Here is a 15,152-nt window from a genome sequence, read left to right as displayed (position 1 = left end):
CACTAATGCACCAAAGAAACAATGAAACAATCATATAAATTTTGAACACAAGATGTTTATGTGGAAACCAATACAGGAGAAAACCACAAATTCTTTTTTACTATGATGTAAATGCAAGCACCAACTCCACATTACATCAAATTATGAAGGCACCAACTTGTAGGAGGCTCCAAAGCCCTTTTCTTTGTAAGCACCCACTTTCTGGAAGTGCCAACTCCTTGATCTTTACAAAAACCAACGTAAAGGAGACTTCAATCCCCTGATATGCAATAAACTACTCTCTCATCCTATCAGATCTCTTATTTCATACATTTTCAGACTTAAATATGATGATCTTTTATTGAAATATCACTGGCACAAAATTTTTATATATGAATATCTTCTTCGATATTTTTCTGTAACACCCTCCATCCTTCTGATTATTTGATTCAATTAGTATTCCTTTTCCAATCATAACCTGTCCCCCTTAGATATTCTCATTTAAATTTATTTTATGTCAATTAATTCTCAACACTTTAGATCTGCAATTCTCAAACTCAAGGAAGCTGTAGATCTTAACTAATTTGTAGCTCGACATTTAGCCAACTATATATCAGTTTTTCTTCGCTTCTTTCTATTGCTCAACTCTCTATTTTCTCTTTGAATTGTTTGAGCTTCATGTGCATCTGTGAGTCAACAAAAACTGTAGTTCTTTGATTTGCATGTGACCAACTCAATTCTCGCATTATTTTTCTAACTTTTATAGACATGACTTCTTTAATTTTTCCTTATGAAACTTTAACACATTTTGTCTTTTAACTGAAATTTGGCACCCAAAGCACCCAGATTTCCATCTTGCAGCCCCTTCATTTCAACTCCTTTCTGCATGTGACCATGGACTAGAGCCAAGTTCTTAAGCCCCAACGATGCTTAGGCCTTGACTGATGCAATTCGTCCAATGCTAAACATCAAAAACTTTCTAAGGTATACCAAGTGATCCAATTAGAGGTGAAAGTGGAGAAGTCACTTTTCCACCCCGCCCCACCCCCCCCCCCCCCCCACCAACTATTCGAAAATTAATAAAGTGGGGGGTCCACATTTTGTCCTATGTGCAATTAAATATCCTGCAATATTTTAAGTGTGGCTTGTGATCCTATGATTCAATAAGAAAATGATGGTGAAGAAATCACTTCAAGGCCACCCTAAGTTTTCGAACTTTAATAAGGGTGGTCTGATTTCTTTTGCCTATGTAGTTTACTATCATGCAACATGGTGCCACATGAGGTTAATTAGGCCCACTACATGTCGTTGCCATTTTGCACCAATGGCTTATGGACATTGGGCCATGTCATGCCCATGTCACTACCATGTCAATGTTTGTCATTTGTCATGCCACAATATCATTGTGACATCACTACCACGTTCACCCAAAAAAGGGCCACTTGGACACCCAAAAAGGCCAAATCCAACTGCCATTTTTCATGACCAATGGGTGCCATGTCATCATCTTCCACATGTCTCTGTCATTTCACCTTTTTATATCTTCTCAGGTCCACCTCCAATTTGTTGCTAGGAAATCCGCTATCTAGCTTCATTTGTTGTGTGTTACCTATTGTTCCTTTCACACCTCAGATGCCCAAAAAATATTAAGAGCCCGATTCATTCTAATTATCTACCCATCTAGCCTTTTAAATAACATACACCTTGCTCGACCCCTCGTATGGAAAGATCTCTAGTGGTCATGAAACCATGACCCATCATAACCATGCCTAAACTAGATAATATCAAACTCATATTTTTCTTCACTCCTTGAGACTTAGAATAAGTGCCATATACCATTAGAAATATCTTTGACTAGGCTATCCAACCAAGAACTTTTCATGTGATTTTGAATAGGTCACTTGCAAACAAAATACCTTCAAATATAGGTTACTCAACAAAAACAGAGTCATGATAAATTTATCACACTATTAACAAAAATAATGAAGACATTAATAACAACATAAGCATGAGGGATGAAAAATCAATAGGGTGTGTCTAAACTTGATATCACTTGGCATCAATAAAATTAATTGCCAACACACTCAACAATTAGCTCATGAAATATGAACCAGAAAGCCTTGTCATAAGGAATTCCATTATGGGGGATGGGGGCGAGTGGGGGTAAATGTTTCAAAACCTCTTAGGATGGCATCCTCTAGGAGAGAATACTATGGTTCAAAAACATGTTGAATAAGGTTGAATTGAGCCTACTTTGGTGTTGACAAGATGTTGTTTGACACAATTGTATTAGTCATTTTAATAATGACATACAATAGTTGATAGTAGGCTAGAGAACACTACAACTCTGAAATCCATTTATTCCTACTAACCCTTTGATTGATAATTGTTGAAGTGACCAAACTAAATTTTAAACCATGTATCTAACTTGAATCAAGAATAAGTGACTTAAAACTAATGCATAATAAATAAATACTCATTCAAGCGATTTTTTGAATTTAACTCATTAATACTCTTTAAAGGAAAAGGGCCACTATAACTATGAATCCTACCATTATCTTTCACTAGAACCATAGCTTGCTAAGCTTCTGTGAGAAAGAGTCCTTCTAGCTTGGGAAGATATGAAAATGAGAAACATCATGTTTAACCAAAAAGTAAGATTTGGGTAAATAGTGAAAAATTTGTAGCTTTTTTTCACTATAAATGTTACTTTTTTTATTTTCAGGGAATAAAAATAATTACAATGTACACTATTGTATACTACTTTTCAGATTTTTATACATAAAAACAACCAATAGATCTGCACAAAAAGTTATACCTCCATGACTATCTTGCATTAAATAACTACAAATTCCACCTTGTCCAAGAAACATTGTGTACAATGGGGGGACACAATACCATCGTATGGAAAAGAAATTGATAATTTTGGAATACAATGAGCTAAAAAAATGTTAGAAAAAGTGTTATGTCTTGCAGTGCAGAGAAATGTTTTACTCTTTGCTTTGTGAAGTTCAAGAGTCAACCTGCCAACAAGCTGAAATATAGTTCATAAGAGCTATGGGAATGGAGTGTACTCCTTGGACAAAGCTGCCGTCAAGTTCTTCATATAATATGTAGCCTCGATCCAGTGTTAAAGCACTTTTTGCTAGAGTTGAGAGATATTCTCTCTATATATGTTGAAATTTGATATCCTGAAAATTAGTTTTTGTTTCTTCTATTTTGAGCTTCCATGTTGCTAGATTTAGGACCTTAATTGAGTCAACCAGTCGATAACACATTTAGAGTCACCAAAAATTTGAATGCATCTAATGTTCTTTTAGCTTAGCTAAGGTCAAGAGTGCCCAATCTGCTATTAGTTCTACTTTGGTGTTAGTCCTAGAACCGAGGCCAATTCTGAAATGAATTGATCTAGTTCCTTATCGGCCCCCCTCCTCCACAAACATTCCCTTGAGAAACGCTATAGCCTAAAACAAAAGGAAAAGAACAAAAACATTTAAGAAGAATTCCATTTCAAAAATTAATACACTCAGATTATGCTTTTAATACAAATCGCATGATCCATTATTTCACAAAGATCAAAACAACGCTATTATTCACCTATTATTTCAGTCAAGTGCAAAGTAAAAATTACTAAGCCATTGAAGCAAACTATCATTGATTTATTATTTCAATCAAGTGCAAATTAAAAAGTACTAAGACATGGAACCAGCCATACAATAAAGATGTTTCTTTATGGTAATTTTTTTTGTTAAACCTTTCCAAAAAATTTCGCTTGTGCATTTATAGAGGGCTTTTTTTTACAGGTGGAAAAACCTATCATAATTCAGTTGTCAAACCAGCAGTGAAGACAACCATCTCTAACTGCTATCGAATGCTGTCATCAATACATAATGAATATTATCAAAGTCAACTTTCAGCCCAAAACAAAATTCTGCATTGTCAAAATAACACAATAACTTGTAGCCCAAGAGTCGTACGAACGGAACCATGAGCCAAATCTTGAGTGTAAATAGAAAAGACTTTCCCGAGAGAAACATGTGACCATAAAATTGCACGACAGGTCACCTCGATTCCATCGAGAATGTTGATTTATTCGTTACTTGTACCGTAGAAGATTTTACATTGGAATTCTGTTAAAATTGATTTAATTTGTCCCACATATCATGAAACTGCTCCGACCAAAATTGTTGCCAATTCTTTGTAATGGCCAGAAATTTGCTGGAAATTTAGTTTTCAAGTCTCTTGCGTAGTACCTGAAGGAAAAATTCAAAGTCCTCTTCATCGATTAGGGTACACACTTCTGGACTTGGCTTAGTCAAGGAATGATTTGGAATGCCAAGTAACATTTAAATATATATTTATTATATTTGCAAGTTGTGTGCTTCATTGACTCCAGTTTGTTTTATGTGCAAGTATTTGCTTTGGATTGACCTTATAACAATTTTCGTCACTTTAATATTTGGCTGGGCTTATAGCATAATATTCTTTATGACTTGTTTGTCATAGTTTGCAAGTAGTGTTTGGCTTGTAGTTGCTCTCTATTTAGGGTTTGTTTGTCATAGTTTGCAACTAGTGTTTGGCATGTAGTTGCTCTGTATATAGAAGGTGCAAGAATTATTCATATCAAAGCATAATTTTAGAAGTTGAGATGTAACTCTATACTTTATTGTATAACATATCATTAGATATATTATGGGCGTTTCTTGACTTGATTTCGGATTGTTTAGGTTTTTCTTCGACTTTGATTCGTTTTTATTGTATTTTGTTGTGAATGGTATATTTTTTATGTTAAAATTTTAATTTATATTAATACTTTTTTTAATTTTGTAGGTTAAAATGGATATTGAAGGTGTGTACTGATTGCATGTATAGCAATTAAGATATAAAAATAGTTTACAAATTATAAAGTGTTATTTTGTAACGAAAGATTTTTATTTTTATTTTTAAGTTGGTATTACGGTAATGAGTTACACTTATGTGATAATATTCTTTTCACTTTTTGCATGAATATTGTTCAATAATTTCAATGTTATGTTTTATAGGTTATTTGAACATAATGCATTTATTTTCACTGTTAGCTTTAGAGTTGTAATCCACATTTGTCTCTAAACATTCTACTTATTAAAGTTTTTTAGAGTATATTTTTTTTTGACCAATTTTATCCAAAATCTAACCAAAAATTTAGAAAAACTGTTCAAATTGAAAATATCAATTATTGAAATTACATTCCCAGTCAAATATAGCATTTTTAGGGCAATAAATCCATTTATACATTTAAAAATGCAATTTCAACAATTTCACATATAATATGGGGATTTCAATGATGGTTATTAGAAAAAATCCAAAAAAGTAGAATGTTTAGACTTGTCCCATGCATTGTCATTTCCATTTTTTGTAGTTTTTCATTCAATATTAATAGTTACTATATCATGTTATAAAAATAATTTTTTTTTTTTCTAGTTAAGACTAACCTAAGTACCCACGGGGGATTTGAACCGGTGACCTATCGCAAGGAGTGCCTTAACAAGGCACCCATTCACCGTCAATCCAAAGCCCCGTGGGCCATGTTATAAAAATAATTAATGTCATGCATATCATGATTTTTTTTATAAGGTTAGATAGTTTATATTACATTTCAAAAAAAGAAATATATAATTGTTTACCACTAACTACTAGCATGACACTTGGAAACCAGACCAATAACAAAAGCTCAAAGTTTTTAGATTATGTATCGCATGTGCAATAGGTCTATCGCTTAAAAAAATTATTGAAATACATTGCCAAAGATCAACTTCTAAAATTAAAACATTTTCATTACATAAGACTTAGAAAAACATATGAACCATATGGAGAGGGGAGCAGGTAAGCGGTGGGTGTGCCACCAAAGATCATAAGGTGATGGGAAAAAAGAAGAAATATATGAGAATCGAACTAGAAGCTAGTAAAGACCATGGGATTAGCAAGAGAGTTGACCAACTATGAAAGAGAGTTTGAGAATAAAAATAGAAACAAAAACACTTGAAAGTTGATAGAAAACCAAAATTATAATTACCATGGAACTACAGTGCAGGGAATTCTAGGACTTCAACCAATAGTATTGAGTCCTAAAATTTTCACCTTTAACCCATTGAACTCAATTCTGTTCAAGAACAAGGACATTACTGCAAAAATCAATACCTCACATACCCCCCAAAACACAATGACCTCCAAAACAATAATAAACATGAATTACAATTACAGAATCATAAGAAGTGGAAAAACAATTGCCATGCAAATTGTAGTAGACTAAATAACTTAGTACTAGCCTTCCATGTTGCAACTTCCACCAGATTATACCAATTTAAACTATTTTCCATGATTTCTTCCTCATCCACCATTTTCTATCATAATTACTCTTCTTTTCCTTCAAGTTTGGTGTAATTATACCAGGGACAAGATCAAATGAAATCTCCATGGTTGATTGTTCTTCTGGATTAACCTATCACACTATATACCATAATGGAACCACTCACATGCTCCTTTGTGTTATGTTACACCATTAAGATACACTACATATTTCATTCATACTTCCATTTTGGCGGCGTACAAACCCCATCATTTATGAAGTTGGCTATCATTTTAATGTGTGGGTTCCTATCCCATTTCTAAGAACCCATCGTGGGGAGCATAATGTTTTTCAGCGAATTCCTTGCATTGATATCTTAGAGCACATGGAATATTTTGATTCCAATCTTTGTCCAATATCTCTGTCTTATAATTGATCCCTTGATTGGCTAACTTTTCTAGAAGCCTATTATCATATCTTCTCACATGAGAGAGATTGGGAGTAACAATTCCTTTCAAAAAATCCATCACATTTTCTAAACTTGAATTTGGTCACAAAATTTTTGAGATTTTGGAAGAGCGAGATTCATGTTGTAGCATTTTATCATCATAATTTTTGTTTGGGTGTCACCTTCTATTATTAAATTCTAAATGTTTTTCCTATGAATTATCATTAAGCGATCTTGTTTTAGTGAAAATATTCTTGTAGCTTTGTTACTTTCAATGTGTATATCTCCTACATAATTTTGTATTCATTTTCTAGAGCAATTTCTGAAGACTCCACCAAAGATGGAAGGACGAAGATTTCCCTTTGAGGCACACTCAAAGTTGATATTTGTAAAGATGACTAGGGGAGGGGACCAATGGCTAGGGTTTGATATTTTATGTTTGGGGAGGTAAATATGGGCCACAAATAATTTTTTTGAAGGTTGAGATTGTGAAGGATTCATTTTTCTTGTTTATTACACTCCCAACATTGATTATTCAAGGGGATAAGAATAATTCTTTCTCTAATTTTATGATGATGGAGTGCTAAATGGTATCTAGGGATGATGGTTTGATTTTGAAGATTTATTGGTTTCGTTCCTTTCAAGTTTCCCACATTATGAATCTTACAAATAGCTGCCATAACTTGTTTACAAATGGTTTTAAGTAAGGGGAGGTTCTCCATTCCTCTATAGTTGTTAACAAATTAATTTTGTTTTGATGTGATTGATGAAGGATGATAGCCATCCTCTTCCATAGTTTAGAGGGATAGTTATATGTGTTGAATATATCTTTTGCAGTTTTAGCATTGGATAAGTAGAGTTTACTTATACAGGGCCCTTGAAATCCTATTTTTTAAAGTTTATCCCAAGTTAACGATTGTTCTCACATAAGGAGCCACAAAAATAAAGTAACCTTGGGCCAAAATTTGAAGTTCCAAAGGTTTTCCCACTTGATTTGGACATTATGATCCATATCTCATAACAATATGTTGTAGGAAAAGCGACGACTCTGGATTAGAATATCTTGCCTTGTTTGTGTTATAATTTCCCTTCTCTCTAGTTCCATGGTTATTGATCTTGAATATTATGATCAATATTCATAGAATAATGACAATTACCATTGTCTATGATCGTAAGAATGAATCCAATATTGAGCTACTGTAATTTTCCCTTATAAAATCATTTGCCCTTTTACTCTCTACCTTTGTCCCTGTATATTTAGTTTGGGCCATTGTTTCCATTAGTCTTCCCAAAAGAGTGACAAGTTTACTTATTTGATTTACCAAAGATTATGATTTTGATTAAGTTGCATGTTTCTCCATTTGGCATTCCATAAATGCGAGCCTTTGATGTCTTCCTCCATTCTTATGAGTTGTGTTTCCTCGATATTTGAATATATTATTCTTTCTAGAATTGAAACCATAAGGTTGTGAGATTCTTTAACCATCTCCGCTATTTTTTTACTCCAAAGATTAAATTGGGAGTTGCATAGCAATTCGCTATGGAATTTTCTATGGAACCGTTAGCTATAGAACTATTTGTTCTGGATCCACCGGTTATTGATACACTACACAACGTCCATATCAGTGAGTCTCCAATAGTCAGTCAAGTTTTAGCATTCAAGAATGCTATCATCAAAGCATCTTGAATGCTGTCCTTAATGTGGGGGAGAGCCTGCATTGTCAAATTCAACTTGCAGACCAAAACAGAAGTCTGCATTGTCAAAGTAACTTGTAGCCCAAGAGTCGTATGAATGGAACCATGAGCCAATTCTTGAGTGTAAATAGAAAAGACTTTCCCGAGAGAAACATGTGGCCATAAAATTGCACGACAGGTCACCTCGATTCCATTGAGAATGTTGATTTATTCGTTACTTGTACCGTAGAAGATTTTACATTGGAATTCTGTTAAAATTGATTTAATTTGTCCCACATATCAGGAAACTGCTTCGACCAAAATTGTACCAATTCTTTGTAATGGCGAGAAATTTGCCGGAAATTTAGTTTTCAAGTCTCTTGCGTAGTACTTGAAAGAAAAATTGGAAGTCCTCTTCATCGATTAGGGTACAGACTTTTGAATTTGACTTCGCTTAGTCAAGGAATGGTTTGGAATGCCAAGTAACATTTAAATATATATCTATTATATTTGCAAGTTGTGTGTTTGATTAAATTTGTTTTAGGTGCATGCATTTGCTTTGGATTGACCAGATAATAGTTTTCGTCACTTTCATATTGGGTTGGGTTTATGGCATAATACTCTTTATCATTTTGATTTCAATATTATTTATGAATTTTTTGGGATATTTTTGAAGTAGTATTTGGCTTGTAGTTTATATATATATATATAAAAGTGGCAACACTTATTCATATCAAAGCATAAATCAAAAGTTGAGGATAACTCTTCATTTTATGGTATAACATATTATTAAAAATATTATGGTTTGGGATTGTTTTCTCTTGTTTATTTTTTAATTGTATCTTGTTACGGAGTGTGGTTAAAACTCTAAATTATATTAATAAATTGTCATGAGATTAGTATGGTTATTGATTGTGATTGTAGGTATAATAATTAAGATATGGAAATGATTTATGGTTTACTAAGTATTATATATAATAAAATATTTTTTATTTTTGAAGTTGGTACGAGGGTAAATGGCTAGATTTATGTGATAATATTTTTTCTCACTTTTGCATATTGTTGAATAATTTCAATGCCATGCTTTATAGGTCAAGTGAACAGAATGTGTTTAGTTTAGCTAATAGATTTAGAGTTATAATCCACATTTGTCTTTAAACATTCTATATTTTGAAGTATTTCCCAGTATATATATTTTTGACCAATTTTGTCCAAAATCTAGCCAAAAATTTAGAAGAATTGTCCAAATTGCAAATATCAACTACTAAAACTACATTCCAAATGGAACATGAATTTTTTAGGCCATTAAATCCATTTATACATTCAAAAATTCAATTTCAGCAATTTTACCAACCATTTGGGTTTCATTGAGTATTAATAGTTACAATATCATACTATAAAAATAATTAACGTCATGCATCTCATGTTTCAAACAATTTCTATTAGATTAATTTACCACTAATTACTGGTCTATCACATGGGAAAAGGCTACTAGAAAGGGTTCAAATTTTTTACATTATGTATCCCATATGCTATATGCCTATAGCTTAAATTGTGTTTTACTGAAATACATTACCAAAGATCAACTTCCAAAATTAAAACATATTCATTATAGAAAACTTATAAAGAAAAACTTGGTTGAATTCTACAGCTAGAGAGAGTCTATTTGAGTGTTGACATAATGTTGTTTGACACAATTATATTAATCATTTTGAGAAAGATGTACTAAGTTAGGGCTAGGGAACACTATAACTTTGGAATCCACTTATTCTTATTAACTCTTTAATTGTTAATTGATGATGTGTCCAAACTAAAATTTGAACCCTTGATTTGACTTGAATTAACACGAGTGACTTTAAACTAATGCCTAGTAAATCAATACTTGTTGAAATGAATTTATGAATGTAACCCATTAATACTCTTTAAAGGAAAGTGACCATTGTAACTATGAATCCTACCATTGTCTTTAACTAGAACAAGTTAGAATCCTACCATTGTCTTTAACTAGGACCATAACTTGCTAAACTTCTATGAAGAACCAAGAAAAACTAAGATTTGAGTTAACACTGACAAAAACTATAACCTATAGCAAAAAGGAAGGAGCAAGAAACATTCAAGAAAAATTCCATTTCAAAAACAGAATCACCAAAATTATGATTTGGATATAAATCATATGATCCATTATTTCACAAGCATCAAGGCAAGACTATTATTCACCTATTATTTCAATCAAGTGCAAGCCAGAAAATACTATGCTATGAATCATTAACTTATTATTTCAATCAAGTGCAATTAAGAAAATACTAAACTATGAAATCATACATTATAATGGAAACACTTAAAATAAAAAGAATAAAAAATAAATAAAAAATAAATAAAAAAATATTAGTTAAACCTTCCCAAACAAGCTCTTTTCCATTTATAGAGGGATGATTCACAATTTTTGTCACCATTTTTTTTTACCAATACTTTTCACTTACCCACAACCTTATATTGGTTGTTTATTTATTTTTCCCTCATCTGCTGGAGTTATACTAGTGTTTTTCATTTGAATTTTTAACAAAGCATCACGAAAAATGCATAATTGTATTTGCTTCGGAATAAAGGATTAGTTTATAAACTGTTGCAGATCAAATTGCTCAAGAACTATCTATTCGCTATAGAATAGTTTGCTGCATAACTAACTGTGTTGTATTTCCACAGGCAGTTGATACACTACCCAACGTCCATATCAGCATCCGGTGAGTCTCCCATAGTTAGTCAAAGTTTAAGACATCAACAATGCAGTCATCAATGCATAATGAATGATGTCATTAATGTGGGGGCAGAGACTGCATTGTCAAAGTAAACTTGCAGCAGCCCAAAACAGAAGTCTGCATTGTCAAAGTAAACTTGCAGCAGCCCAAAACAGAAGTCTGCATTGTCAAAGTAACTTGTAGCCCACGAGTCCTATAAACGAATCACGAGACAAATGTTTGAATGTAAATAAAATGGACTTTCCCTGAGAGATATTTGGGGCGAAAATTGCATAGTAGGTCACATGAGAATGTTGATTTATTCATAACTTGTACCGAAGAAACTTTTACATTGGGAATTGTGTTCACATTGATTACTTGTCATTCATAATAGAACCAAGTATACATAAATAAATTAGTTATCAAAGTATCCCCATAAAAGTGCTTTGACCAAAATTGTTGCCAATTCTTTGTTGTTGCGAGAAATTTTCCGGAAATTTAGTTTTCAAGTCTCTTGCGTGATGCTTTCAACCTCTTGAAAATATTCAAAGTCATCTTCATCCATTACGTTACACACTTTTTGAATTTAACTTAGCTTAGTCAAGGAATGATTTGGAATGCTCCGTAACATATAAATATATATTTATTATATTTGCAAGTTGTGTGCTTCATTGACTCCAGTTTGTACAATTTTCGTGACTTTAATATTTCGCTGGGTTTATAGCATAATATTCTTTATCATTTTGATGTCAATATTATTTATGATTTGTTTGTCATAGTTTGCAAGTAGTGTTTGGCTTGTAGTTGCTATATACATATAAAAGGTGCAAGAATTATTCATATCAAATCATAAATTTTGAAGTTGAGGATGTAACTCTATACTTTATGGTATAACATATCATTAGATATATTATGGGCGTTTCTTGACTTGGTTTCGGATGTATATTTTTATGTTAAAATTTTAATCTATATTAATACATTTTTTATTAAAATTTTATAGGTTAGTATGGATATGGAATATGTTGTGATTGTATGTATAGCAATTAAGATATGGCAATGGTTTACAAAGTATAAAGTATTATTTGTAATAAAAGATTTTTTTTTTTTATTTTTATTTTGGTAGAAGGTAAGTGGTTATATTTATGTGATAATATTTTATCTTATTTTTCGCATGAATCTCATTCAATAATTACAATGTCATGTTTTATAGGTCATATTAACATAATGGATTTAATTTTACTAGTAGCTTTAAAAATATAATTTGTATTTGTCTCTAAACATTCTACTTATTAAAGCTTTTACAAGTATATATTTTTTGACCAATTTTTTCCAAAATCCAACCAAAAATTTAGAAGAACTATTGAAATTGCAAATATCAACTGCTGAAATTGCATTCCAAGTGGAAGATAGGCTTTTTAGGGCATTAAATCCATTTATACATTAAAAAATGCAATTTCAACAATTCATAGGAGGATTGCAGTGATGGTTATTAGAAAAAGTCCAAAAAAGTAGAATGTTTAGACTTGTCCCATGCATTTTCCTTTCCATTTTTTTGTAGGTTTTCATTCAATATTAATAGTTACAATATCATGCTATAAAAATAATTAATGTCATGCATCTCATGTTTTTGTTTTTGTTTTGATAAGGTGTGATAGTTTATATTAGATTAAAAAAAGAAGAAATATATAGTTGTTTACCACTAGCTACTAGTATGCCACGTGGAAACCAGACCAATACCAAAGATTCAAAGTTTTTACATTATGTAACACATAGGCTATAGGTATATCACTTAAAAAAGTTATTCAAATACATTACCAAAGATCAACTTCTAAAATTAAAACATTTTCATTACATAAAACTTAGAAAAACATCTAAACCATAAGTAAAAATTAGTTGACTTCAACAGCTAGGGAGAGCCTTAAATAAATTACTTCTAGAGAAACCAAGAAGCGGTGGGGGGATGTGCCACCAAAGATCACAAGGTGATGGGGAAAAAGAAGAAATATAGGAGAATCAAACTAGAAGCTAGTAAAGGACCATGGGATTGGCAAGAGAGCCGACCAACTATAAAAGAGAGCCTCAGACTCAAAACACAAACAAAAACACTTGCAAATTGAAAACAAAATAAAAATAGAATTATCATGGAACTACAATGCAGGGAAATCTAGGCCTTGAACCAACTGAGTTGAGTGCTAAAATTTTCACCTTTAACCCATTGAATTGGATTATGCTCAAGAACAAGGACATTACTACAAAAATAAAAACCTCACACACCCCTCCAAAACACAATGAACTCCAAAACCCTAATACACATGAATTACAGTTACCAAACCATAAGAAGTGGACAAAAAATTCCCAAACAAATTGTACTAAACTAAATAACTCACTACTAGCCTTCCATGTCGCAACTTCCACCGGGATATATACCAATTTAAACAATTTTCCATGATTTTGTTCTCATCCACCATTTTCTATCATAATTACTCTGATTTTCCATCAGGTTTGGTGTAATTTTACTAGGGACAAGATATAATGCAGTCTCCATGGTTGGTCGTTCTTCTGGATTAACCTGTCACACCAATTACCATAATGGAACTAGTCACATGCTCATATGCCTCATGTTCCACCATCAAGATATACTACATATTGCATGCATAGTTCCATTTGGGTGATGTATGAACCCCATGATTTATGGAGTTGGTTATCATTTCAATGTGTGGGCTCCTATCTCACTTCTAAGAACCCATCATGGATAGCATAATTCTTGTTAGCTAACTCCTTGCATTCAAATCTTAAAGAATTTGGAATATTTTGATTCCAATCTTTGTCCAATATCTTTGTCTTATAATTGAGCCCTTCATTGGCTAACTTTTCTATAAGCCTATTGTCATATATTCTCACATAAGAGAGAATAGGAGTAACAAGTCCTTCTAAAAAATCCATCACATTTTCTAAACTCAAATTTGGTCACCAACTCTTTCAGATTTTGGAAGGGCACGATTCATGTTGTAGTATTTTATCATAATAATTGTTGTTTGGGTGTCACCTTCGACTATTGACTTGTAAATGTTTTTCCTACATGTTATGATTAAGTGATCTTGTTCTAGTGAAAAAAATCTTGTACATTTGTTACTTTCAATGTTTATATCTCTTACATAAATTTGAATTCATTTTCCTGGGCAAATTTTGAAGACTCCACCGAAGCTGTAAGGACGTAGATTTCTCTTTGAGGCATTGTCAAAGTTGATATTTTCGAAGCTAACTAGAGGAGAATCCCAATGGCTAGGACTTGATATTTTTTGTTTGGGGAGGTAAATATGGGCCACAAATAATTTTTTTGAAGGTTGAGATTATGAAGGATTCATTTTTCTTATTTATTACACTCTCAATATTGATTAGTCAAGGGGATAAGAATATCTCTTTCTCTAATTTTATGATAAATGAATGCTAGATGGTATCTAGGGAGGATGATTTTCTTCTGAAGATTTATTGCTTTCTTTCCTTCCAAGTTTCCCACATTATGAATCCTATAAATAGTTGCCACACCTTGTTTACAAATGGTTTTAAATAGGGGAGGTTCTCTATTCCTCTATAGTTGTTAACAGATTAATTTTGTTTCTATGTGATTGATGAAGGATGATAGCCATCCTATTCCATAGTTAAGAAGGATAGTTATAAGTGTTGAGTAGATGATTTATTGTTTTAGCATTGGAGTTGACATATACAGGACCCTTGAAATACCCATTTTTGAATTTTATCCCACGTTAACGATTGTTTTCACATAAGGATCCATAAGAATAGAGTAACTTTGGGCAAAAATTCGAAGTTCCAAAGTTTTCCCCACTTGATTTGGATGTTATGGTCCATATCTCCTGACAATATGTTGTAGGACTCCATAAGGATAAAATCTCATGAAAAGCGATGACCTCATATTAGAATATCTTGGCTTGTTTGTGCTATAATTTTCCTTTTCTCTAGTTCCATGGTTATT

Source organism: Pinus tabuliformis, chromosome X (assembly GCF_031772625.1).
Source record: "Pinus tabuliformis cultivar Carrire ecotype Pingquan chromosome X, CPIR1, whole genome shotgun sequence".
NCBI lineage: Eukaryota > Viridiplantae > Streptophyta > Pinopsida > Pinales > Pinaceae > Pinus > Pinus tabuliformis.
The sequence above is the reverse complement of the archived record's forward strand: the minus strand, read 5'-3'. Positions refer to the sequence as shown.